The sequence below is a fragment of the Ursus arctos genome, unplaced genomic scaffold, assembly GCF_023065955.2.
Source record: "Ursus arctos isolate Adak ecotype North America unplaced genomic scaffold, UrsArc2.0 scaffold_10, whole genome shotgun sequence".
NCBI lineage: Eukaryota > Metazoa > Chordata > Mammalia > Carnivora > Ursidae > Ursus > Ursus arctos.
In genome coordinates this window covers 27,609,913-27,636,420 of record NW_026622764.1, presented here as the reverse complement: position 1 = coordinate 27,636,420, position 26,508 = coordinate 27,609,913, and the positions used below count along the sequence as shown (strand labels likewise).

The window sequence follows — 26,508 nt, the reverse complement described above, 5'->3', positions numbered from 1 at the left end:
ACTTTGGTCCTTCTTTGTGAAATAAAGAATGTTTTTTTCAATCTGGAAAAGGGAACCTTCAGCATTCAGGACTGTATGTGCAAGGATTTTCCCTAACAAGACATCCTTTCAAGGACATAAACTAGCAGCTGCTCAGAGGCTCAGTCGGGCCTCACAGGAGGCTGAGACTTGCTTCAAGTGCCTCCTCGCATCTGGAAGTCCCTGTGAAGCCATTTATATCTGCAACTCCAAAACCCAGGGTGCTGCAGCCTTCCCAATTTGTACTCGGTGATATACGGGGTAGGTTTTCCCTCCCTGTAGATGATCTACTATGAAGACGAGAAGATGAAACGATAGAAGATCTTTTGAAGGAAAAGAGCAAGCCACCTCCAAGTGTGCGGCAATTCCTTAGATGCTCGGGTCCTGTCCCGCCAGACCCCCTGCCACGGGCTGGGTCGTACCTTCGTGTCTTTGCTTAGGCTGGAAGGTCTTTCCCACCTTCCTACCCTAGGGTAATTCTTCTCCATCCAAAACCTAATCCAGATTTCTCCTCTCTCCTGGACACTACATACTTCACAGCTCTCTCTCGTGTCCCTCACGATTTCCAGAGAGCAGAGACAGAATTACTTCTCCCCTCCGTGAGCATCTACGTCATGGTATTGCTAAGATGGAATAAGTAAGAGAGCATTGTGATGGTGTCTTGCCATTTTATTTCTTTTTGCCCCATTTTTTAATCTACTCCTACCATTCGGAGCTTTTAGCAGGACAGGAGCAGGGAGAAAAGAGAAATGACCCTAACACTTATTCAGTCCCTACTGTTCATCAGGCACCATCTGTAATAGGTGCTTTTACTTATACTACCTTCTGCTATTATCAAATAATCTAAAATGCATGCAGTATTACCTTTACTATATAATGGAGCAAGTAGACTCTCAGAAAGATTATGGAATTTTATCAAAGTAGCACAGCTGCTTGCTATGAACTGCATTTTCTCCCCCAACATCCAAATCCATACTTTGAAGCCCTAATCACCAGTGTGATGGTATTTGAAGATGGAGCCTTTGGGATGTAATTTGGTTTAGATGAGGTCATGAGGGTACGGTCCTCCTGATGAGATTAGTGCCCTTGTAAGCAGAGACACCAGAGAGCTTGCTCTCTCTCCTCTACCTGAGATCACAGTAAGAAGGCAGCCGTCTGCAAGGCAGGAACAGAGCTCTTACCAAAACCTGACCACACCAGCACTCCAATCTCTGATTCCAGACTTGCAGCCTCCAGAACCGTGAGAAAGTAAATTTCTGTGTTTTTTTTTTTTAAGATTTTATTTATTTATTTGACAGAGAGAGAGAGAGAGAGAGAGAGAGACAGCCAGCGAGAGAGGGAACACAAGCAGGGGGAGTGGGAGAGGAAGAAGCAGGCTCCCATGGGAAGAGCCTGACGTGGGGCTCGATCCCAGAACTCCAGGATCACGCCCTGAGCCGAAAGCAGACGCTTAACAACTGAGCCACCCAGGCGCCCCTAAATTTCTGTTTTTTAAGGCACCCTGTCTATGGCTTTTGTTATGGCAGCCCAAGCAGACAAATATGCTGTTGAATATCAGAGCCAGCATTTAAATCCTCGCTTATTTTTTTTTTCAAATAATACTATACTGCCTCTCCATGTGGACTGTTCATGGTATGTTTTTATAACTCCAGTATTTGGCAGAGTGACTGGAATATAGTGGACAGAAATCCAACAGATGGATGTCAGATGTTGGATGAATGACTGAATAATTGAACGATTAGAGGTAGAAAGATACATTTACTGCTGAAATGTCACAAATCCAGACACAGACCCATTCACGGAATTTTAGCTTGGGGCAAACCATTTCATGCAGCAAATCTGTACCACTCTCTTGGTTGCAGAGAATTTACCTGAGTGTTCCGGACTGGGTACAAGATGCCGTTGGAATTTGTTGAGCTATTTTGCTGAAGAAGATGAGTTTCTGCTTGGGAATCAGTCAGGAATGCTGGGAAGCTACATTTATCTTTTGAGGTTCCTATTATTATTAAAGAAATCATGCCTTGAGAGTCTAAATGCATGAGGGACGGAGAATTAGAACTTGAACTGCACTGATGCACCTTTCGGGAAGTAAATGCTCTGAAATACTAGCTTCTAGAATTTTATGAGAGAGTAATGACAAGTCCAAGCTTATTTTCTGCTTCATCATTTTACAGTTTTTTTATTTGTTTATAAAATGCAAATTAGGAATAGTAGTTTCTTATCATTCTTTGTATTAGTGATATATTTACAAACCTACTGACTTATCCCCTATTCACAAGCAGGGAGAACTAGTGCTTCTCACCACCTGTAAATTAGGGGTAAACAGGAGAGAATGGATCATTAAAGTCCTTTCCAACTTGGACATTCAGCGATTCTACTGCTATTACTGTCATAGTCACAGTGAGAAGACAGGGCTCTCTTCTCCCCACTGTTTTTAGTCTAATGAAATTCTACCCCATCCTCAAAACTTGACTCAAATATTTCCTTTTCCCTTGACGCTCCCCCACATTCTCTCTGTCCTGTCCCTCAACTCTATTCCCACAGAAAGACTCAGAATGAATCTCCCCTTCTGTGAGCACCCACAGCACTTCGTTCATATTGCTAATAAAGAGAAGTGTATTATGAGAAGCGACATGCTAGTTTATTTCTCCTTGCCCCACCCTCTCATGGCTTCTCTCCATGCTGGGAAGTGCTAGGAAACTACCAGGAGGCTACCCATCATGAGTTTAATCACCCTGAGGCAGCAAATGAATGGCTCTCAGGCTGCTTTCTTAAACCGGAAAAGCACACAGTAGAATTTATTTCATGTTTTAAAAATAAAAATTGCCACAGCTTATTGTGTTCAAAGAACATTATTTTGAATTTTAGCCCATTCTTGATTATAAAATGCATAACTTTCTCTCCGCTGTTTAGAGTGATTACTCACACTGGTTTGTTTTGTAATCACATCAAGCCTCATTTTATGTTAATCGTGATTTTTTATTCTGACACATTTCTTATCATTTGAGTTATGTAACTATCAAGGAAACAAAATTTCATCATCTTCTTCATGCCATTTGTTCAATGGCTATAATACTTAAAATATCACCCTCAAAGAACAATCCAGAAAAGAATTTCAGAGGGTCCCATGAGCTTTTCTGTCAGCTTCGTAACCTGCAAGCTGAGAGTCAGCAATGCTCAATGACCAGTGTTGCTAATGAACCACTGAATGGCTGAGACAGTGGCAAGGAAAAACCCCAGATCGCGCACATCTTTTGTTCTCTCCATTAAAACTTCACTACCTTTCATGACTATTCATATAATTCTATTTCACGAAAGAGTAGCATTTATGCTTCCCTCCTAAAATACAAATTGCTTGCATATCTCCACCTTGTTCTGAGTTCCACCAAAGTATCAATGCATGTGTGTACTGAGGTCCTACTCTATTAGCCAATATTTTTAACAAGATACGGATGTGAAAAAAAGATACAGAAAGTAAAGTAGATATGAATCTCATAAAAGAGCCATTAAGGGACATAGCTAAAAGATTAAGGTAAATATATATTATGAGACATGGTAATAAGGTGGTCAGGCACTCTTGAAATTAAGTTGAAATGTAATATACAGAGATGAAAGGAAATTAAATATGAAACCCTGAGATACTTATTAAGCCGTCAGTGGGAATCTGGTTGATGATGTCACAGCCAGGAGAGAAAAGACGACGCGTGCAAAGTTGGACGAGATCCAGTTTGTGCTGTAGATTTATGCAGTTAATTTTGTCCCCTGACTGCATTCAGATGAGCATTTCTCCTCGACATACACCAAGAAAATTGCTGCATTATAGCTGTGTTAATGGTAATCAGCATGCTAATGAGCACCAGAAGGTCGTTACAGCAAAGAGAGGTTCAAAGATGTATAACCTAGAGGAAACAAGAACGTAATTCTTCAGGGAATGCAAGTGTCTTGTTTGTAGGTCATAGATTATTTGTTTTGGTCACTGCATTGCACAGGGAGTTTAATTTAAGCAGGAAAAAAAAATGAAGCTTTTTGAATTGTGAGAGCAGCCCAGCTTAATTAAGAAAAGTAACACTGGATAGCTTTGAATTTGTGGTAAAAATAGAATCTTCAGTAGACCAAAGATAGTATTAAATAGTGCTGTCCAATGTGGAATTCTATCTGTGCTTATGCAAAATGTGAGACTTTATTTGTGTTTATTTGTAAGCCAGAAGACGCTTCACGGCTCTCTGGCAAGGACAGAGTCAAAATAGCAGGGGTGACAAAGGCAACACTCAAGAAATTAAGTCACGTTATTGTGCAAACAGTTTCAGGGTCTAAACCTTCTGAGAGAATTAGAGATATTTCATTGTTTACTTCAGTTGCACATTTTGCCTTCAAAAGGTTAAGTCTTTATTGATACTGACAAGGGGGGGTATTCGATCAGGAATACTGCTGCTATAGCTTATTAAAAGTTCACAGACATAAATGATGGCAGAGTTTTAGGCTAAGCTAAGTCGTTTCTCCCAGGGACCTCCCCCCACCAAAGATTTAGGGAGTCACATTAGTTCATCAATTCCTACCTTATATCAGTAGAAACAGAATCCTATCACTTGCTTAAATCATTATGGAGGTTCTGTGTTTTTGTTTAATGTGTACTTTTGAATTGACTGTTTTGCTAATATGCTCTTTGGGTAGATTTATAACCAAAGAATGATGCCTTAGAAATGAACAACGGTAAAAATTTGCATTTACCCTCTTTGCTAGAACATGGAATTTGTCACAGTACTCAAATGAATGTTTTTTCCATCCTGAAAAGGACAAATAAAATGGCTTCTGATAGACAGATGATAGACTATAGATGGATAGATAGACAGACTGATAGCTAGATGGATGGATACACACACATGTACAGGACTGATTATAATACAATGCAATCTACTATACATACTATACTATACTATACTATACTATACTATACTATACTATACTATACTATAATAATATACCTTCATGCTCTACTATATACTACACCACACTAAGGGCATTTTGTAATTTCTAACCTAACACCTCTCTGAGTTAGGAGTTCCTATTTTTTAGATTTACCATTTTCCTCAAATAAACACCTACTTTTGTGATGTCAGGAAACATCCCTCGTTCTGAATTTTCAAGGTTAAATATCAGAGGGCCCAAAACTTCCTCCCTGAAAAAAAAAAAAAAGCATACTTTGGATTAAGCCAATGTTTTAATTGTTTGGGTCCATTTTGTCACTTTTTAAAAAAACACCTGTGACACATATCCTCTCATAAAGGTACTATTCCATCTTTACAGATTAATTAAATCGGAGAATAGCTTACATACCAATTTGGAAAAAAGGGAAAAAAACAAACAAGAAAAGATGAATAACAGGTGGGGAAGGGAGAAGAAGGGAATGAAGGAAGAGAGGGAGGAAGAGAAGAAGTGAGGGATTATGGAGGTATAGAAATACAGGATGAACAGGTAGAATACTTAATAATTTATCAACATAACAGTATGGTGTTGGGGAAATATAATTAAAAGACAAAATCTTCTTCCAACACAGAAAACCTCTCCACAAAGGTAGTAAAGAAAGGAAACACTTCTATTACTGAATAAGCATTAAGCCAGAATGGGATGTGCATCGCAGGCAATCCGCTGAGAGATTGCAAAAACACAAAGGAAACTGACCCGCCCTTACACAGCCACGCAGACACAACCCATTGCATCCATGTTCTTGAGATACATGGTAACTAGTTAAGACAGAGGACTTGACAGCAGCATCTGTTCATCTTAACTTCACCTGATAGTTGGGGTGATCGTCTGTGGTGACTAATTGGCTTTATCCAGATCCTTATCCAAAAAGAACTTCTCAGATCTCTCTGACAAGAAGTAGTTTGGGAAGTTGGAACAAGTGTGTGGAAGGTAGGCTCCTTCCCTGGCACAGACCCTGGGGGGTAGGGGTGCTATCTTCCTTGACATTTACATTTTAAAGAGATGACCCCTCAGTCTTTGAGAAAGACGTCCCCAGGTCAGAAAGCTGACAAGTCTTACCTAGTTTTCAAGAGGATTCATATACATTTCAAACAGATGACAAAGTATGTTCAATGACAAGTTTCCAAGGTAAATGCTCTGAGAAAAAAGGAGGGGAGAAGAATCTCTTCCTTTATTTTCAAGAGGAAGAATTAAGCCCCTTATCTTTAAGTCATATTTGTCCTTACAATGGGCACCACTGCTTTTAACCCGAAATCAACCCACTGGGTTCGCTCTGAGGTTTGGGTTACTTGTCCTGATAGAACGGTGGGCAGGAGTCTGAACTGAGTTTCTCTGGTTTGGAGAACCCTCGGGTCCCCCAGGTCTGAGGTCTCTCATCCACCAGGAGTTTGGTTATAAGTTCCCTAAGTATCTAACTCAGCACTTGTCCCACTTTAACGTGCAAGTGGGATTGGCCCTGGAATCTTGGAGGTGGGTCAGGGTGCTGCATTTCCAGCACTCTCCCCTGTGGGGTGGCAGCTGCTGGTCCAAGGCCCACACCCTAAACGACAAGCAGCTCCGGTCAGTTCTCCTCACAGGCATAAATCCCACCAACTACAGAAAAGACCCACACTGAACAAATTCTTTACTGAGAGAGTTAAATTGTTTCTTGGAGCAGCAGAGACTTCCAGGCTTTACACAGCTATGATGCACACCTAGTTTCATCCTGAAAGACAGAGCCATCCCATACTTGAATACTTTCAGCTTCCGTTTTTAAGGTTAGCGCATTCCACTGTTGGAGAGCCCACAGTTTCACGTGCGGAGATGCAATCTGCTCCCTTATGCTTTTGACCTATTGGGTTGACTACATCCTCTCGAACTACATACAATAAAATAAGATAGAAAGAACTTAGCTCTCCGTAACACTTTAGAACTTATAAAAGCAAATTTATGTTTATTATCTGATTTTATCAACATAATCCTTTATATATTTGTAGCGGGCAGTTTTTTGTTGTTGTTTTCCTACTGCCTTATCTTCTGCGGTGAAACTCCCCAGGGTTTCCAATCTTTCACCACTTTGATTTCCTTCATTTATACTCACTGTAATTTTCAGTCCCTACTTTAATTGGGTACAAATTAATGGCAATGAAAGAATTAGGCCTTATCTCAGTAAATCCTTCCTAGTAAAGACCTCCTTAGCACAAACGTTTCCTTTTGTTAAGTTAATGTTCTTCATTCGTAATAAGTATTCCTTCTTATGTTATAGGAATAAACCAAATTTTCTTATAGAAAAGAGCAGGCATCATATGGGTTTGTTAAACGTTTTTCTCCTTCTTTTCCTAAGCAGATTTATTGTAAACATGTTTGTATCTCATATGTCATCCTATATTAGAGGAAACAAGACTTTAGCGAAGAAGAAACCATGTTCATGAAAACTCTAACTGCCCCAGAGATCTGTTCCATGTAGACCATGTAGAAGGGTTGTGGTGTTAACTCGCACTTTATCTTGGTTCAGACTCTGATACTCTACTCTACCAAATAGAGCCTCCACAAATAAAAAGGCAGGGGCACGTGGCTTCCTGACATCAGAGGAGGGTGGAGGCTGGTGCCTTGGCTGGCACCTGCACACTGCTGCTATGTCCTGAATCTACCTGTTGCTTGGGAGTCCTGCAGATCTTGGTTTATTCTTTTGGCTCCTGCAAACTCTAGGTCTCCACCATGTCTAATATCCAGTCTTTTGGCTCATGCAGAGACAGACCCCTGGGGTACTGTCCTGTCCCCAAGAAGGCTATGTGTCAACTCGGCTTTTACAATGCATGGAAACTGAGAGAGCCTAAAGAGAGCGAGCTAGATCTTCATTCTGTCTGGACCACACTTCCTCCCCCTCCATAAGGCTCTCTGCTGAGCAGTCTCCTCTCAAAATTCCAAATGGGCGGTGAAACATGGACATCATTCGATCACTGCTTCCTGTCAGTTACTCAATGCCAGTGCGCACCCCCTGTACACGACAGCACCACTGCTGCTTCCCCAAACCAGCCCAACAGGGAAAACAGGGCATCCCCAGTCTTATTGCCCCTCTCTCTTTCTACCAGAATCTCCTGAGGCGAAAAAAAACTATTTTCCTCTACTTCCTTTCCAGTCTGAACCCCATTTACATGAAACCATGATCAGACTTGCTAACCCTGTCTAATGGCACACTTAAAGAGCAGATGAAGAAATTTAAGTAATTTGTTCAGATGGTCTGGCATACAAAGGCTCGATTCTTGTTGCACTCGAGAGCACTCAGAAATGGTGCATTACATTTCGGGTATTAGTTGAACCTTGCCTGGACCCCTGTTGTGGCAACTCTCAAATGAAAAGCACTCCATGTCTGCTCTCCCATATAGATTCCGGATTCCTTGGGGAACAAAACCTTGTTGATTTTGTATCTTCATCACTTGGTGTAGCTTCAAAGATCCAGTGAGGCAGCACAGCACACCCCAAGTTCTGGCTGGATTCAGATCTTGGTTCCATCACCCCTGGTTGTATGACTTTGGGCAAATAATTAACCTCTCTGTGCTTTAATGTCCTTATCTATTAAGTGGGAGAGATAACAACAGCTATAATCAATGATAGTAATAATAACCAATAGCATTGCTGTGTGTATTGAGTCTATTCATGTACAATATTTACAACACTGTCCCAACTCATAGTATGCCTCCAATAAATATTATTTTGTATAATTAGCATTGGCGTGCAGTAAATATTTGTGGATGGTACGGAAGGCTTGCAGGGGCTCTTGAGCCCACCCTCTTCTCTAGGGAGCCAAATGGAGCTTATATAAGGGCAGTGAGTTCTGCTCCCAGATGTATTTATGCTACAGCCTCTGATGCCCCTTGTCCAACACAGAATGCCCAGTGTTCGCAAGGATGATGGAGGCTGTGCCCACTACTGCTTCTCATCTGTATAACCCACAACACACATTTAATCTGAGACCCGCTTCATCTCCTGCTTGGTGCTTAGGACTGAGATGATGTGAGGGCCCCTGGAAAGCCCAGGGGAATTAAAAGGTGAGTTGACAGAATCACAGTTATGGAATCCTGAACTCTGCATCCAAAAACATATGAGTGGTGTAATCTTGGGAAGTCACTTAACCTAACTAAACTTCAGTTTCCATATGGAAAATGCAAGTGATAAAGACTGCCCCACCCACCTCATCAGTATAAGAAATAGATGAAGTAAAACATGTGATATGCATTTATCAAGCACCTGATAATTTATACAAGCAAGAACTTTGCTAATTACCCCATCAAAAACCTTCTCTGAGCTCTGCAGTTTGACCCATGGAGCCCTCCTGTAATATCCTCAAGGGACACCCCAAGTATGAGATTTTGCATAGGACCTGACATTAATGTATTGCGTGTGCATGAATGTGTGTGTGTGTGTCTGTGTGTGTGTGAATGCCTGACATGTCCATCTACTCTTCATATTATACCTCACATCCTAAGAAATCAAATTACTTACTATATTCCTACCAGGAATGAAATAGGAGAATTTATTCTAATGACTACCAGACAGTGGAGTAAAATGAGCTTCAGACGACTATGAAAGAGCATAATGTTCTAGTTTACCAGAAACCAAGGAAACCTAGTATATCCAGCAGCAATTTTTCTTCTTTCTTATTCTTTCTTTGTGGTGAAGCTGAGAATAACGCCCTTAGGTTTTTCTCACTGTGTATGTAGATGGGGAGCAGGAAGGAGCTGCCGTGGCACAGACTCAGAGACGTGCAATTAAAAAGGCTCAGATAATTTGTTGATCTTTTAACGCAGTGTTTCTTTCCTATTGAAGTCACCTCAAATCAACAATTTTAAGATAATGTAATTCAACAAAAATATTCAGGCATAAGAAAATTTTATAGGAGGAAACATATTGGATGAAGTATCGCTTGTGGTATAATTTTAATTCTGAAAGATCTTGCTAAGAGGGCTTATTTAAATAGGTTCTCCCTGAGATGAATATTTAGGGGGAAAAAATTCCTACAGGATGATTTATAGCAAAATTATATGAACAGAATGAAGGACAGAAGAATTTTATTAGAAAAGGGTCTCATTTCCACAAAATATAAATTATACCTTTTAGAAAATATATTGAATTTTATTAATATTCTGTAGACAGCCTGAAGTGTTCATCTCCACCCCTACCTATAAGACTTTCATTATGATGTACAAGGTGTATTTACCCTTTAACCAAATAATTTTTGAGCAACTCGGTGGAGCCTCCAGTTTACATATCCTACAAAATATTTTCATTGCAGTTACAAAGTCTTATACTTTGTTGGCAACATTTAATGATATATATGTGAGGGTGTATATTTTATATACATGTGTGCATGCTTTTGGTGTCACCACACAAGCACACATAACAACGATAAACTCATTGTATTTGCTAGCTCAAAGACTGTTTCTCCAATATCTGTTACTGTCATTATTGTCTTAACCATCATTTTTAAGGAGAGATACAAGAAGTTTGAATATTTTCAATGCTATGATTAAAATCCGGCCTCACTTCATCTTGAAATTTATAGTTAGAGGAATGACTTAGGGTGGCCACTGAGTACTGTATTTCTGCCTGGCATTTGAAAGTGACCTCATTTAGACCTTGGTAACTAATATTTTTGATGAGGAAATTGACTTATTATTATTCAAAGAACTTGGTTATAAATCCTTGTCCAGTCTCTACCAGTCTCAAAAATTGAGCCTTTCTTGGGATGTGACTTTGTTGTAGCAAACAAGAGTGAATTGACCACCAGTACAGTTTGAGTTTCAGCAAGGACAGATAGCATTTAGATTTTATATTATTTGAAAGTGAAGACTGAGATCAAGGATGAGGATAAAGCTAGGACATTAAAAAGACTAGAATTCATTTTGAGTTCTAAATAAATATTATCAAATATTTTTCTCTTAAATGCATGCACACAAAATGTAGCAATCGATATACTTCCTCCTCCTAGAACATGTATAGAGAGCACAGGCTCCCTAGCCTATTCAAAATACCTGTGAAATATACCATTGTAAAAATTATTGTTCTCTATTTTTAAAATGGAAGAACCTTGCTTAAAAAGCTGGGCCTATGTTAAAACCAGAAGCCAAGCCTTTCCTTACATCGTAAAAAAATATTTCACTGATTCCCCACTGAGTGCTAATTAAGGCCAGCTTCTATTCACATCTCCACGAAGAAGAAAATACTGAAGACAAGTCTCCTCAAAGTACCTGATTATTTGAAATGATAACACCTAGGCAGTTCACCCAAGGTCATATATAAATTTGAAGCCCCAGGGAATTTCACAGGAGGGAAATCTCTGGTATTCATTATTGGTTAAAATGGCAAATATTTCCAGGCAATGGAATGGAAGTACAAAGATATATTTTAGCACAAATATTTCTGGTTTACCCTCAGAATAAATGCTCTAATTCAAGAATCCATAGCATCTTCATATGGATAAAAAGAATTAAAACAAAACATTAGACCTATCAAACTATGTCTCTGAAAAAATTAATGGGATGGCAAAAAGGAAAAAGTATTTTAGAATTGTCATTATCAACCTATATGGAAACGCCAGTATCATTCTCTAACTATGAAATTTTAGAGCTGTAAGAATTTTGAAGAGACTATCTACTCTATGACACACATCTTCACATTTGAGGATACAAACTCAGAGTTGTTGTCATGTGTCTAACATCACATAGCCAACCAATGGCAAAGTCAGGACTTGAACCAGGGTCTGCTTGTATCTATGTATATCTTAAGTTCTGCTATTTTTCAGGACCACCTGGCTCAGGCAAAGTTCAACATTGCCAAAGATATCAAATGTAGCCTTTGCTTTTAAAGGGAAACAAACCAAATTAAATCTATTTTCAATCAACAAAATTTGATTCTTCATATCTTCCTCGGTGGCCCAATATGGTTTTCATAAGTGACCATTACAGACAAACAGCTAAAGTGCGGAGATGTTAGAACAGGTGGCTACAGAGAAAGCTTCAATAAATTTAAATCATTAGTTTATATTATGGCCTCTTACTTTTTATTGTAAATTTATTTTCATTTTATTCATTTATGTATTTACTTAACCTTCACCATATTCCAAAAAGAAATTAAAATGGCATAGAAATTACCTAGGATGGGTTCTCTACTCCTTCTGTCAAACCTCAACATGCATCAGTCAAAAATTAATAGAATAAGGCAACTGGGCAGTTTTCCTTCTTCATCGCATCTGAGGACTTGTCCTGGTGATCCATCACTGCTCTGAATATTCCAATATCTGCCCAAGACGACATGGAAAGGTGAAGTCACAGTTACCACATAATACAATTATGCAATAAATCAAACACAAACTGCTCGTTTCACTTATGTTGCTTCCATCCCTAAAGAACTTCCCCAATTAAGAAAATATGGATTATTCATTTCTAAGCTTTATTCGTAGATATTACATAAAAATTGTAGGCCTTTATTTAAGTCACATGGTTTTCCCAAAGTCTCTGTAAGCAATTCTAGGCCCTAAGAAAACCAGTCCTAGAGAAGCTTCTTACTCCACCTGCCCATCTTTCAAATGGACTCAAGCTATTGTCAATGTAAATTTGGAGTATCGGAGGAAAAAAAGAGAAGAGATGAAATCTTCTCTTTGGCAACATTTGGTGACTTTAAAATAAAAAGTCAGCATCCCCTCTACTATATAAGCTCAAAGCATCACACTCGATGGCATCTTTTCAAATGGCCTGCATTGTATTCCTCGCTTTCCTTGATTTATCCCCCTGTTGGCCCCTGAAGGAGAGCATCATTTTTTTCCTCCTGCCTTCTGTCTTCTATATTTCATTTCAGGTGTCTATCGAGGCAACGAAAGATAAAGCTCTCTGCTTTCCCTTGTACTAAAGTTCTATATGGAATCAGTTCACCTGTCTGTCACTCCTCATTAAATTCTTACCCTCTTCATTCACATCCTGATCTTTGCAAATGAACATTTGCTTAATAAATGTTCCCAAGACTAACAGTGCAGAGTGAAAATCCCACACAGCAGTAAATTATTAACTCAGTCACAGAGGGAGTGCCATATATGACTTTTCAGAATGAGTTATTATGTGGATCATCATGTAATTATGAATTTTTCAAGCCATGATAGAGGAAAATTGAATATTTAATATTTTATGGACATATTCTACACTGAGGACATCTTTCAAAATTTTATGATAATTTTTAGAGTGAGCGAAGAGCAGAACAAAAGTTACAAAATAATTGCAAACTTGAATATTTAATCACTAGGGACATTGTTGGTTATTTCTCAAATTATATAATGTAACCAGCGCTGTGAACTTTTAATCATAGTGTATTCAAATGGGGAAAAAAGTGCATTAAAATCAATCTATAAATATGTTTTGATTGTTTAAGAAATAAGAATACAGAGCTTAATGTTATCAAATTGAGACCTTAAGGTATAAATATTCATGTGGGAGGTAATCTTGAGTGACTTGTTCTAGACGAGCTATTGTTGAACAAAAACTTTTTTAAATGAGCCATTTCAAATTATTCCAAATTAAAACCAAGGCATAAACACTAAAATATTTTAAAAGTCTTAGCTGAAAATAAAATGGAAAGATGAAATCGGTATTTGTCAAAAAACAAAACAAAAAAAATCTCTGATAAATATATTAGAGCTTTGGTGAAAAAAATAAAGGAAAAATTAAAACAACAGCAGTTTGATATGAATTACCCTATTTATTTACACAATTCATGCTTTCATAATATAGCACTTCAATTATCACCCATATTTTAACTTTGAAAATTAGAATATTTAGTGATTCCAAATTATTTCTTAATAGGTTCCCCTTGTTGCAGGAGAAGGTCATTTCTGGGTGCTAGAATACTAATAAACTTTAAGGACATTTGAACTCAGAGGTTCTCAACCCTGGCTGCACATTAGCATTGCCTAGTCCTACCCCTGGGCATTGTGAATTGGCCCGAAGTGAGGCTGAACTATGATGGTTTTGAAGCTTTTCAAATTATTTTAATTTTCAGCTGTGGTCTAAAATCACTGATACCCATAGGACTGCCATCCAGTTTCCAGAGGCCAAAACTTCATACATTCTTTTAAAATCCAAACGAATCACCTTTTAAATACATTGGGTATATGAGCACTAATGATACAGGGAGGACTAGTAAACAGCCCTGGCCCTTAAATTGCATATAATCTAATGAAACACACACATAAATAACTGCAACTCAGCGCAATTTCTGCTGTTAGAAAGGTGTATGCTAAGTGATAGAGCAGTGGAGAGAAAACCAACATTAAAGGCACCGAAGTAGGGGCGCCTGCGTGGCTCAGTCATTAAGTGTCTGCCTTCAGCTCAGGGTGTGTTGCTGGGGTCCTGGGATCGAGCCCCGCTTCGGGCTCCCTGCTCCACTGGGAGCTTGCTTCTTCGTCTCCCACTCTCCCTGCTTGTGTTCCCTCTCGCTGGCTGTCTCTCTCTCTGTCAAATTAATAAATAAAATCTCTAAAAAAATAAAAAATAAAGGCACCAAAGTAGACTTTTTTAAATAGGAAATTTGACTAAGAGAAAAATATGACTATACTGTTTCTTGCATTCATTCATTCATTCATTCACTTATTTAAATACTTATCCCATCCCCCAAAAATGTATTAAATGACTATTATTTTTTTAAATATTAACTTCTCATGGACTATGGAGCGTTGTTGAAAATAAGGAGTATGTATCAGCTAGCTATTGCTGCATAACAAACTACAACAAAGTTCAAGTGACTTAAAACTACAACTATTTATCTGCTCATGTATCTTCAGATTGGCAGTGTAGGTGGGGCTCAGCAGTTGAATCAGAAAAGCATGTCTGAGTTATCTCTTATGATCTTTGAAGAAAGTGTGATTTGACAACAATGCCTGCACTTGCTGGAGAAATGGAATCTGTGTAGTGGAGCGAATTGATTTCTTTAAAGAAAAAAAAAAATCAGATCTATACACTGTGGAAGGCTTAGGGGAAAAAAACACAAGTAGACTGCCAAGGTTGGGACACAAGTTTTCTGCTCAGTCTTTATCCATTATTGTTTCCCAGTCCTGTAAATAAGAGGCAGGGATCAGTTATTCCTTTATGCCTAAGCCCCTCCCAATTGCAGGCCCTTCTTTGCTCTCCAGGACAAGAAACCAGAAACAGGGTAAAAGAGTCTTACAAACTACTGTTTGTCTCCAACTTCTATTGAGCAGAGTAGTGAAGAAGGAACAAGGAAGAAGGAACAAGGGCCCAACAAGGTGTGGATTCACACAGCTTTCCCATTCTCTTCTGGAGTCCTGACACTCGCACAAGTAGACTGGAGATTGGGGAGGAAGTGGAGAAGCACAAGACTGTACTTCAACACTGGATTACTGGGGACAGAGTGCTGAAATTTGAGGCCATGGGGTTTTGTTTTGTTTTGTTTAATATTTAGTCTTGATATCCTTTTTGTTTGTTTGCTCACTTATTTATATGTTTTGCAGACAAGAAAACTGAACTTAGAAAACTTCTGCTGTATCATAGACGCACTTATACGTTAGGAAGTTATTCAGGATAAGACAAGTACTAAGTACATTCCAGTAACTCTCTTCAGCTTGGCTTTCTTTTTGTTTGTTTGTTTGGTTGGTTGGTTGTGCTAAGAACATGTAGCATGAGATCTACATTCTTAAATTTTTAAGTGTACAATAAAGTATTGTTAACCAGGGGCACCTGGGTGGCTCAGTTGGTTAAGCATCTGTCTTCAGCTCAGGTCATGATCTCGGGGTCCTGGGATCAAGCCCCACACAGGGCTCCCTGCTCAGCAGGGAGTCTGCTTCTCCCTCTTCCTCTGCCCCTCCTACCCACCCCCACTCTCTCTCTCAAATAAATAAATTCGTTTTTCAAAAAAGTATTATTAACCATAGCCATAATGTTGTACAGCAGATCTCTAGAAGTTATTCATCTTGCATAAAGGAAACTACATACCCAACAAATAGCAACTTCCCATTTCCGCCTTCCCCAGTCCCTGGCAACAACTATTCTGCCCTCTGTTTCTATGAGTTTGACTATTTTAAATACCTCATATATGTGGAATCATACAGTATTTATCCTGTTACTGGCATATTTCACTTAACATAATGTTCTCAGGGTTCATCCATGTTGTCACATATGGCAGGATTTCCTTCTTTTTAAATGTGAGTAATAGTTCATTGCACATATATACCACATTTCCTTTATCTATTCATCCACCAGTGGACATTTATGTTGTTTCCCTATCTTGCCTGCTGTGAATAATGCTACAGTGAACATGGGAATGCAGGTATCTCTTCAAGAACCCGATATCAATTCTTTGGAGTAAATACCCAGAAGCAAAATTGCTAGATGATATGGTAGTTCTACTTTTAATTTTTTGAGGAACCTTCATACTGTGTTCCATAGAGACTACACCAATTTACATTCCCACCAATAAAGTACAAGCGTTACATTTTCTCCACATCCTGGCCAACATAATGATATTTTTAATCTGAACTCAAAACTATGGAAAACAATATACCTTGAAATAATCTCAGTGAACAAAACTCCCGAACATCTTAAATGAAAAAAAAAAAAAAAAAGAGGACTTGCATAACTGGCACGAGCGATCATGTTAAGGAAGACTAAAAAAAACCCCAAAGAAACACAAAAACAAAAACCAGTAAACATGAAACACAAAAACACTAAAATCAGTAAACAGGTCTCCCCAGATCTATTCTACATTTAATGCATTTCTAGTCCCAGTGGGAATTTTTAGGAAAACAAATTCAGAAAAAAACAAATTTGACAAACTATTCTGAAATAATTCTGGGAAAGTGTTTAAAATACTGCTAAAAGAAAAAAGAAAACTGGGAATAGGAATATTTTTTTCTTTTCTCTATTTTATGAAAGCTTTTGTGCTTTTTAAAAAATTTTTACAAAATTGTATTTTAATTTGTGAATATTTGATCATTAGATGTTCAAAATAATATTAAAGACAATATATGCAAATCTATTGTTGAACTAAAAATAATATTTCCCATTCACTAGTCTTTTAAAAATGGATTCACTGAGTGCTAACCTTGAAACATTTTCTAGTTTCTGAGGATTTAGAGATAAATGAGATACAGCCCCTGCTCTCAAGGGCGTTCCCCGTCCTGTGAAGAGAGGACAGTAAATATACAATTACCATGCGGTGTCCTCTGTGCTGGGAGGGTCCTGTGGGAGGATTTGGGGGGACCCTTGGGGACAGGATGTTGAGAGGGATTTCGCAGCTAAGGAGGCAGGCTGGAGGAGGGAATGCTGACCAGTAAGGCTGAAGAAATAGACAACTCCCACCTCAGACCAAGCGCTCCGCATCTCTTCCCCATTGAAGCATCAGGCCTTGACTGAGGACACTGACAGCCCATGTGGTCTCGGGATGACTGTCTACCTCTGATACAGATGTGCACAGGTGGGCACACCTCGAATGCATTTTCATGTAGGGCAGGTAGAGTTTGATCCAAGATACCACTTAAAACTTAGAGCATCAATCTTTTCTTTTTCTTTAAATCAATATTCACTGGTGAAATCTTATTTTATAAAAGCGCTGACTCATTCGTCTTTCTTTTAACCACCCAGTCGTCACATCGAAGACACCTAACCACCACCACGAGCTCGAACTGAGAAAGTGCCGGAACAAGGGGACCCGCTGCAATGCCAGGTCAGGCATCGCTTTGGAGCTGCCACAAAGAACCCCCTTGCTTGCCCTGCCCAGGGCCATGAAGCATCATCCCAAGCAGAGCCGCAGAGCTGCAAGCAAGCCGCCTGAACACAACAGAAGAGAACCCAGCATGGCACTGAAGCTGGGGTGTTCTTTCTCACAGGGATGGCCAACCTCGGTGTACAGAGCAGGAGTTCTTCCGTAAAATGACTGAAGATCCACCAGAGTGGAGGGACAGAGAAGAATGGAGGGCAGGGGTAAGTCTTTCAGAATGGGGATGGGGGTTATGGCAGGAAAGGAAATTGAAGAGCAAAGAAAAGTATGCAGCAGCCAGCTGAACTCCCCCAGCAGGCCCCGGGGCCAGCAGGCATGGCCTGCCTGGGCGCGATGATCCAGATTGGCTCAGAGACAAGCCCCGTCAAGCACCAAGATCTGAAAGTAGATCTCGCTATTCTGGTAAAATGGGTCTCTTTATCACCTAAGCATCACACTGACCAACCCGCCTGATCCCAATCTCAGTCCTCTAAGTTCATTTTCTAGGTGCTCTCAGAATCCCTATGGTCAATAAAAAATCGGTCTGCCCTCCTCCCTGCCCCTCCCCTGGATCTAGAAAAAATCATAACTTGTACTTTTCTGATTTACTGGAGTAAGAGGAGGCTTCCTAAAACCTAGCCAACCTCAAGAAGCCCTGTGGAGACTGCTACTCTTATTGTTACTGCTACTAGCGTTTGATTCTAATTTGGTATACTTTATACTAGCACTAGATGCAGACCCATCTTTCTCTGCAGTTTGTAAACTCAGCCTGAATTCTTGACAGTGACTTCAGAAAATATTATCTATATTTCTTCTGGGTCAGGCAACTCTCCTGGGGCTACAGAGGATGTACAAGGCAGAGTTCTTGCCCTAGTGGAGCATACAGATGAATAAAAAGGCAATAATGACATATTTCATAAGTCCCTTGTCACAGAGATATAAACAGGATAGTTTGAGGGCACCAAGAAGGAGACCCTAACCCTGTTCTATGAGGTGAGGGGAGGCTTCCAAGAGGAAGAGCTAGGTTGGCCGGGTGAAGAATGGTGGAAGAGCATTTAAGAGAGAGCTGATAGCAAATGCATTCATGTGGGCAGAGCACATGGTCTGTCCGGAGAATATGAAACAGTTCAACGTGGTTGAATAGCAAGGCATGAGAAGGGGAGCAGTAAGAATGGAGAGATAGAGACAAAGCCATGCCATTTTAAGGCGGCTACATGATATCCTTAAGTCAAAGGGAATTTATCAGAGGTTCTGGGGAAAGGAGTATGTGACCCTCAGAACTTAAGTTATTTCAGAGAACAGATGGGTGGTTGCCAGAGGTGAGGGGGAAGGGGTGGCTGAAACAGGAGAAGGTGGTCAAAGGGTACAAACTTCCATTGTAAGACAGATAAATTCTGGGAATATAATGTATAGTATGGTGACTGTAGTTAACAATACTGTATTGTATATTTGCAAGTTGCTAAGAGTAGATCTTAAAAGTTCTCATCCTCAGAGAAAAAATTAAACTGGGGCGCCTGGGTGGCGCAGTTGTTAAGCGTCTGCCTTCAGCTCAGGGCGTGATCCCGGCGTTATGGGATCGAGTCCCACATCAGGCTCCTCTGCTAGGAGGCTGCTTCTTCCTCTCCCACTCCCCCTGCTTGTGTTCCCTCTCTCACTGGCTGTCTCTCTCTCTGTCAAATAAATAAGCAAAATCTTTAAAAAAAAATTAAACTATGTGAGGTGATAGACGTTAACTGAATTTAACATGATGATCATTTCTTAATGTATATATGTACCAAATCATTATGTTGTGCTCCTAAAACTAAGGTATATGTTAATTATAACTCAATAAAAAGAACTTGTTAATGCAGCCACAAAATAGATCTGAAAAAAATGATAAAAACTAATTGGTAAAATCAATTATCTGATTTCCAGAATTCTTTGAGCCCAACATGGTGAAAATACCAAAATGTCCTGCCTTCAGTCCTACCTCAGACCTGCATCTCAATTACTTAACTCTCTTAGAGCAGAATGCTTTTAAAAAACATTAGTCAAGCCTTCACTTGGGGAAGTTAAGGAGCATTAATTCTGCACCAGCTACCCGCATGGTGCTGGGGCTTCATCCTGAGACCCGTCACCCCCATCTTCAGTGCACGTTAAAGCCAAGCAATCCACACCTTATTCATAATTGATCATGAACTTCAGCATTAACTTTGGGCATTATGAGACCTGTCTAATTGTAATAGGTACAATGCCCACTTCCATGATAGCCAGTAAATTCACAGAGTGAGTCTCCATCTCCCCTTTTTAAATCATAGAACTGTAAAAGAAAAATTGTACCAGACATTTGTAATAAATGTCGATGATGACTTTATTCAAGACTATTGCAATAGGGGCCAGGACTACTGCAATAGGAGAGACATTGAACCCAACGCTACTGAAATTAAAGGTGTGAGGAATTTTTTTAACCCTGAGGTGGGCTAATGGAAAAGTAGTGGAGAACTTTTAGTGGGGAGCCTGGTCAATGTGGTTAGGCTACCTGTATTTGCTAACTGGCCCTTATTGAAGTGAGGCTCTGTCCCACAAAGTTGGGGACACAGGGGTACTGTCTCCTTCAATGGTTACATGTCAGTTATGGTTACAAGACCTCAGTCCTTGAGAAATTTTTCTAAGTTGCAGAAGATTTACATCTCAAAGAGACAGAGAAAGAATTTACAACTATAATTTTTTTGTAATACATTTTTTGTGTTCGTTAACAGACAGTGTTACATGAGTTTCAATACAGTGATTCCACAAATCTATACATTATGTTATGCTCACCGCAAGTGTAGCTACCATCTGTCACCATGCAACACTATTACAATACCAGTGAGTAGAGTTCTTATGCTGTACCCTTTCTTCCCCTGATTTATTCATTCCATAGCCAGAAGCCTGTATCTCCCACTCCCCTTCACCCATTTGACCATCCCCCACCCCACCCCCTCCGGCAACCATCTGTTTGTTCTCTGTATTCCTAGGTCTGGTTCTATTTTTTGTTTGTTTGTTTATTCATTTGTTCTGTTTTTTAGGTTTTTAGGTTCCACATGTAAACAAATGCAAGTTTTCTAAAGTAAATGCTCTAAGAAAAGGGAGGTCAAGGGCCTCAAGTCAGAAAGAAGCCTGTCTAAAGGTTAGTCAAGCTGAACAGAACATTCGGCCATCTCGGTTAAAAATCACTTCAAATTTTATGAGTAATGTTATTCTTCAGGCAGCATATTTAGAGGGAATTATTGCGGTTCTTAGATGAGTGAAATAATTCAACCTCTCAGACTCTGGGATTATAACACAGTGTGAGCTGCGTTATAATTGCCAAGTCCTGCATTGCCCCAAGTGCTTTTTACTTCTGAGGAGCCCCACCTCTGTCCTGGTTTCACCCAAGATATCCCTGGAAGTGAAAAAAACAAAGGTGATATTGGCTGATGTGCATGCTGACGAACTACCACCCTTTAAAAGGAGGAGAGGCGTTTACTTTTGCCTCAGCAAATACAAGCCATCTTGCATATCAAGCTGGTTAAAACATATAGAACAAAATGTCTTCTAATTGCCCCCAAATCAACCCACTTCTTCTTCCAAGACTTACTCACTTGTCCATTTATTCATCAAATGTTTATGTGGCAGGACGTGTGCTAAGCAATAGAGGAACGTTCTCCCAAAGCAGACACAAACTGTACCATACCTACAAAACCCACTTTCAGTGGTCCTAGCTAGCATGATATTAATAGGATAATAATAAATATTTATTAAATATTTCTGACAAGCCATATGCAACGTATTCTGCATCATTTGTATCATCTCATGGCCATAAGAGCCTTGTGAGTTCGGTGCTCTTGTTATCAGATCCCTACTTTACAGATGAGGAACCTGGGTCTCCGAGTGGTTACATGAATTATCCAAGATTCCGTGGCTAGTAACCGGTAGAACAGGGACTCCAAACCTGTGCTCTCAATCATTTATTATAATTCCCTGCTGAATACGACACAGAGCATTATGTGCCTCCATCATGAATTCACTGGAAATTCAGCAAGTACATATTATGAATTTAGAATTCACATTGTTAGTGGAAATGCCTCTGTTTCAGGGCAAAGAGGGCAAGAAATGATCTCTAAGATGCCAGTAGCACACAAAGCTTGATGCTAAAACTCAATCAAAGTGCTCCCAGAGCACCAGCAGGGCACATGGTTTGGTGAAACAAAGAGGGCCCTGCCCTGGAGAAGGCCACATTCATTACTGCCATATGCCTCTCAACTTTCAGCCATATTCACAATTTTTGCTATCTCCACGTGTCACCTGCACTGTTATTTATTTAATATTTATCTTTAAAGAGACCCACTTGATACCATCACAGTGAATGGAAGGGGAAAAGGTGGATTTAATTTTCGCCACTAAAATGAATATAGCACTATTAAAAGGCAAAGATTTACCTGCGTACGAAGTTCATCTCAAGCGCCACTTTGGGAAGGACTACTTGCCCTCAGTCTACTTTTGGTTTCCTCTTTCTCATCCCACTCTGGGCTACAGAAGCCAGACCCAACTCCCACTCTGGGAAAATGCTCTAGGCTCTTCTCACTTTTCTCTACCCTCCAGGCACCTGGCACCCCACTGCACACAGCAGTGAGTGTCCAAACCCCATTTACTCAGGGCCTTCGTGGGTAACTCACGAGATGATAGTCTGATAAAGTAACTCCTTGGAGGGTGTTCACAGAGTAATAGCCATTGGTAATCAGGAATTTGCAATGACAAGCATGGGACAAATGTGCTGCGTGTGTTATGTTATCGGTCTTCATGACAGTGTTGTGAGGAGGATCTTATCAACCTCTTTTTATATATGAAGAGGCTAAATGCAGTCTATGATTTTGGACTATGTGAAGGAAGGTCAAATGGTTTGCCATTTGCCCGGGTTTGCCGGGGCCGCACAGCTAGTACGCCGCAGGCCTGTGCACTTCCCAAATCTGAATACCCTTACATACTAAGGTGGTCAACTTTTCTATACTGCTGCTAACGAAGCCCTATGCTTAGGCCTGTGTTACATCTCACAGAAGGATTGCCCTCCCCATTCCACCCACCCACCACCCACTATCCTCCTCTGTGTTCATCTGCCACATGGTCACCACACACACACACACACACACACACACACACACACACACACTTCAGACTTCCATGGCTGGTTTCCCATTGTCTACTGGATACAGGGTGCAGTTCAGATCTCTTACAGCATTCAAGGCTCATCACAATCTGGCCACAACGTGGCTTGCCTGAGCCCTTTCCCTCTTACCTCACAACCACACTGGATCTCAGCCTTCTTCAGCAGTCCGTGTTCCCTTATGGCTGTGCAAAAAGGTAGTCATGAATGCTGCAAGGGCAAAGCAAGGGCATGAGCTTGGGCACAGATAGACCTGTTTGAATTCCCAAATTGGTCAAACTATTTAACTTCCTCTGTTTTTTCACATAAGAAAGTGATAATATATGAATTGGGCTAGATGATCTATCCAAAGCATGCCGCCCAGTGCCTGGTACTTTACACGGCAACCGGCACCTGGCAGGCCTTCAAAAACAAGTCGCTATTATTCCTGTGCCCATGTTGTTCCCTTGAAAACTACCTGGAATTATTTTTTTCCTCTCATCTTGGTAAGTGCATATCCATTCTTCAAGCTTGAATATCACTTCCTTTGTGAACGCTCTCCTGATTTCTTCAGGCAATGAAAATTCCTCCTTCCTCTGCCTCTCCCCAGCACTCAGCACTTCAACTATAATACTTTCAATTGGCTTATAATTGTCTATCACTTGTTTCTCTCTTCCATTAGATCATGAATTCTTCAGGAGTCTATATTTCTACCAATTGCAATACTCAGCACATAGTAAGCTGACAAATGTTTGTTGAACGACTTAATGTGTTTCCCCTTCCCAGACATCATTTGTATTTGAATATTGCTATAAAATTAGACTGAAATTTTAGGCACTGAAGCAGGAGCAGTGAGGTAGTGTGGGTGAAAAGTGAGATATTTCTCCCAAATCCCCAAACACATCTACTCTATGCATAAAGCCATTTTGGTTCCAGAATCATTGCCGGCAAATTATATTGGTCTTCCCTTAGAAGCATGAGGGAATTTTTGTGACAGGAAAAGATAATGCTTACAAAACCTTTTCATTGTAAACGTTGATTATTTATGAACTCTTATAGGAAAGGGACCCTCTGGATGCTGGCACATGGGAGAAGCCATCCCCCCCAATTTATAATAAATGAATGTTGGAGTAAATCTCTTCATTAACCAGATAGAGAAAGGAATTTACGCTCCAAAGTAATCACTCGTCTCTTCAGCCACAAAAGCCCCAAAGACTTCGCTTCCTGAACGTCCTGTCTAATGGGACAGACCTTTGGTGACCTGTTTAGCACAAGGATGACTTCAGCAGGTAGATTCCACAAAGCTCGCAGCCCAAAGCAAACACACAGCAACACTGCCTGGAAACCGGTGGGTGGCCTTGGCCGGTGAAAGCCCGTCCTTCAAGCAACTGAGGCAGGAGCCCATTAAAGGTGTTAATTTTACATGATGTGGCACGGCAAGTTTATAAATAAATAACAAATGAACATTCCCCATGGTTCCTCTCCTCTGAATTTCTGTGTACCTGCTACAGGCCTGGCAACAGCAGGAGCCGCGCGGATGCCAGAGCCGGAACTGCTCTTCAAAAAGTGAGGGGGGAGGCATTTCTGTCACCAAGACTTGATAAGTTTTGACGCTTACATCACTGGATCCAGACACCTTTAAAAAAAAATAGCCAACTAATCCGTCCTCTGTGGTTGGATGTGCTCAATTTAAGATTATTATCATGAGCTACAAGAACAAAACACAGATGTTAGAGTTTCAGAAAAATGTACTGTGGGGGACTATTAGTAAAAAATACTGTTTAAAATATATAACATATGTAACTATTAAATACATAAAAATCCCATGTACCAAGAGGCAAAACATGATGAAAGTTGTTGAATATTTTAAGTACCTATATTGCTGCATAAAATGGTTCTGTGCGGTAGAATTTTCTATTGCAGGAGATTTATGAAATTTTGTCAAAGTGGTAGATCATGCTGAAGTCAGGGGAAATGCTAGCACACTTTAGGTTGCTTTCTATTTTTAATTAAGTTTGAAACTGCATCTTTGCACTTGTGAGTGTGCATATAAATATATGTAAGTGCAGATATGATTAACAATAATGCTGATCTATGCAGACATTCAAATCCACTCACAAAATGACCCCCTCCCATTACAGAGCAAATTACTTAATTGAGGCTGGGTCTTTGTAATCATAATGAACTGGAAGGAGAATGGCAAAATTTGACCAGCATGGTTCACCCCTGCTTATTTTAGCAGCCAAGGAGGCAGGAATTAAAGGAGCCCTATAGGGTGTTCCGGTCCAGTGTTCCTACAAAACACATAAACATATACACTAAAATATATGAGGATATTTACCTATTTGTTATACATTTTAGTCTATAGCTTCTTTTTTACACAACCATACCTATAGATTTCAACTCATGCTTTCAAATAGTTGGGTAAAATTCCATCATGTAGTTGTATCACAATTTATTTAGTCATTTCCCTTGCTGCCACTTATTCCAACATGATAACCAATATAACAATAAATAAATTTATCCATGTCATTTTGTACTTACGTTTTTATTTCTTTGTAAAGTCCCAGAGTAAGACTGTGGAGTAAAAGGTTGTCTTGCAAAATTGAATTACTAAAGATACTTCCAGTTTTCTTTTCCAAAATATTTAGTAAGTCATTCTATTATTTGCATATTTCAAAGTCTACCTCCTCACACTCTTGACAACACTAATATTATCAACCTTTTTGATATTTAGCAAGACAAAAGGGTTAGGATCAGGATTAGAGCAAAAAATGGTATCTCACACTTTTGTTTTGCATTTATTGACTGCTAGTGAAGGCAGGTCTCATTGTCCTTTTGCTTTTCTCCTTGAAAGGACCACTTTTCATAGTTTCTACCCATTATTATATTTAATGTACAGGAGTTGTCCGTATATTAGGGATATTTTTCATTAATAAATGATACACATAATGTTCTCTCAGGTAAATCTTGTATGATTATATTTTTCGAACTCACTTAAGGATAATGACCGTAGAGCCTATCTCCCAATTCCTTCTTGCTAGCAACCAGACATAGCATATAATCACATGTCCATTGAGAGGATTCAATAAATACATTCGACAACTTCAACCAATGTCAGTCATAAGTGATTTGGTCATATGGTCAAACTGACTAGACAAATACTCATTGCAGAGTGGAGCATTCAGTATCTTAAAATGTCTACTCGATCAAGAAAGGCATTTCCATTTTAGTCCAAATTTGGCCTCCACATTAATGCCTATCCTTAGCTCCAGCCTCACCCCTGCTTAGTTCTAACACAAAGAAGACTTTGTACAATGCTTTTGAGACCAAAGATAATTTGTGAAAATATAACTGTAAAGGATATTTGAGAGAAAAAAAATGAGGAAAGGGATTAAAAGGGAGCTTTTGGTATGCACGCATGTATACACACACACAGCAGTGCAGACCAGCGTTTTCATTGCGGCACAAATCTACTCACTGTATGGTATGTAGGCCCTGTCTTTGCTTATGCAGCAAAGGCAGAACATTAAGATGCAGACAAGTGAAGACACATGAGAGACATACATAATATAGCAAACATTTACACTCTGAATATCAAGAGGAAACTGATTTTTTTTTTTTTTGGTGGC

The 26,508-nt window shown here is 39.7% G+C and overlaps 1 long non-coding RNA gene across 1 annotated transcript; it reads right to left on the bottom strand.

Annotated features, from left to right (window-relative positions):
* Positions 1-2,169: 2,169 nt before the first annotated feature.
* LOC123000712 (uncharacterized) lies at positions 2,170-26,508 on the bottom strand. Its single transcript, XR_007188943.2, has 4 exons — positions 23,030-26,508; positions 12,132-12,277; positions 5,122-5,194; positions 2,170-3,917 (listed from the first exon to the last, which is right to left on the bottom strand). It is a non-coding gene; the product is annotated as an uncharacterized LOC123000712 (long non-coding RNA).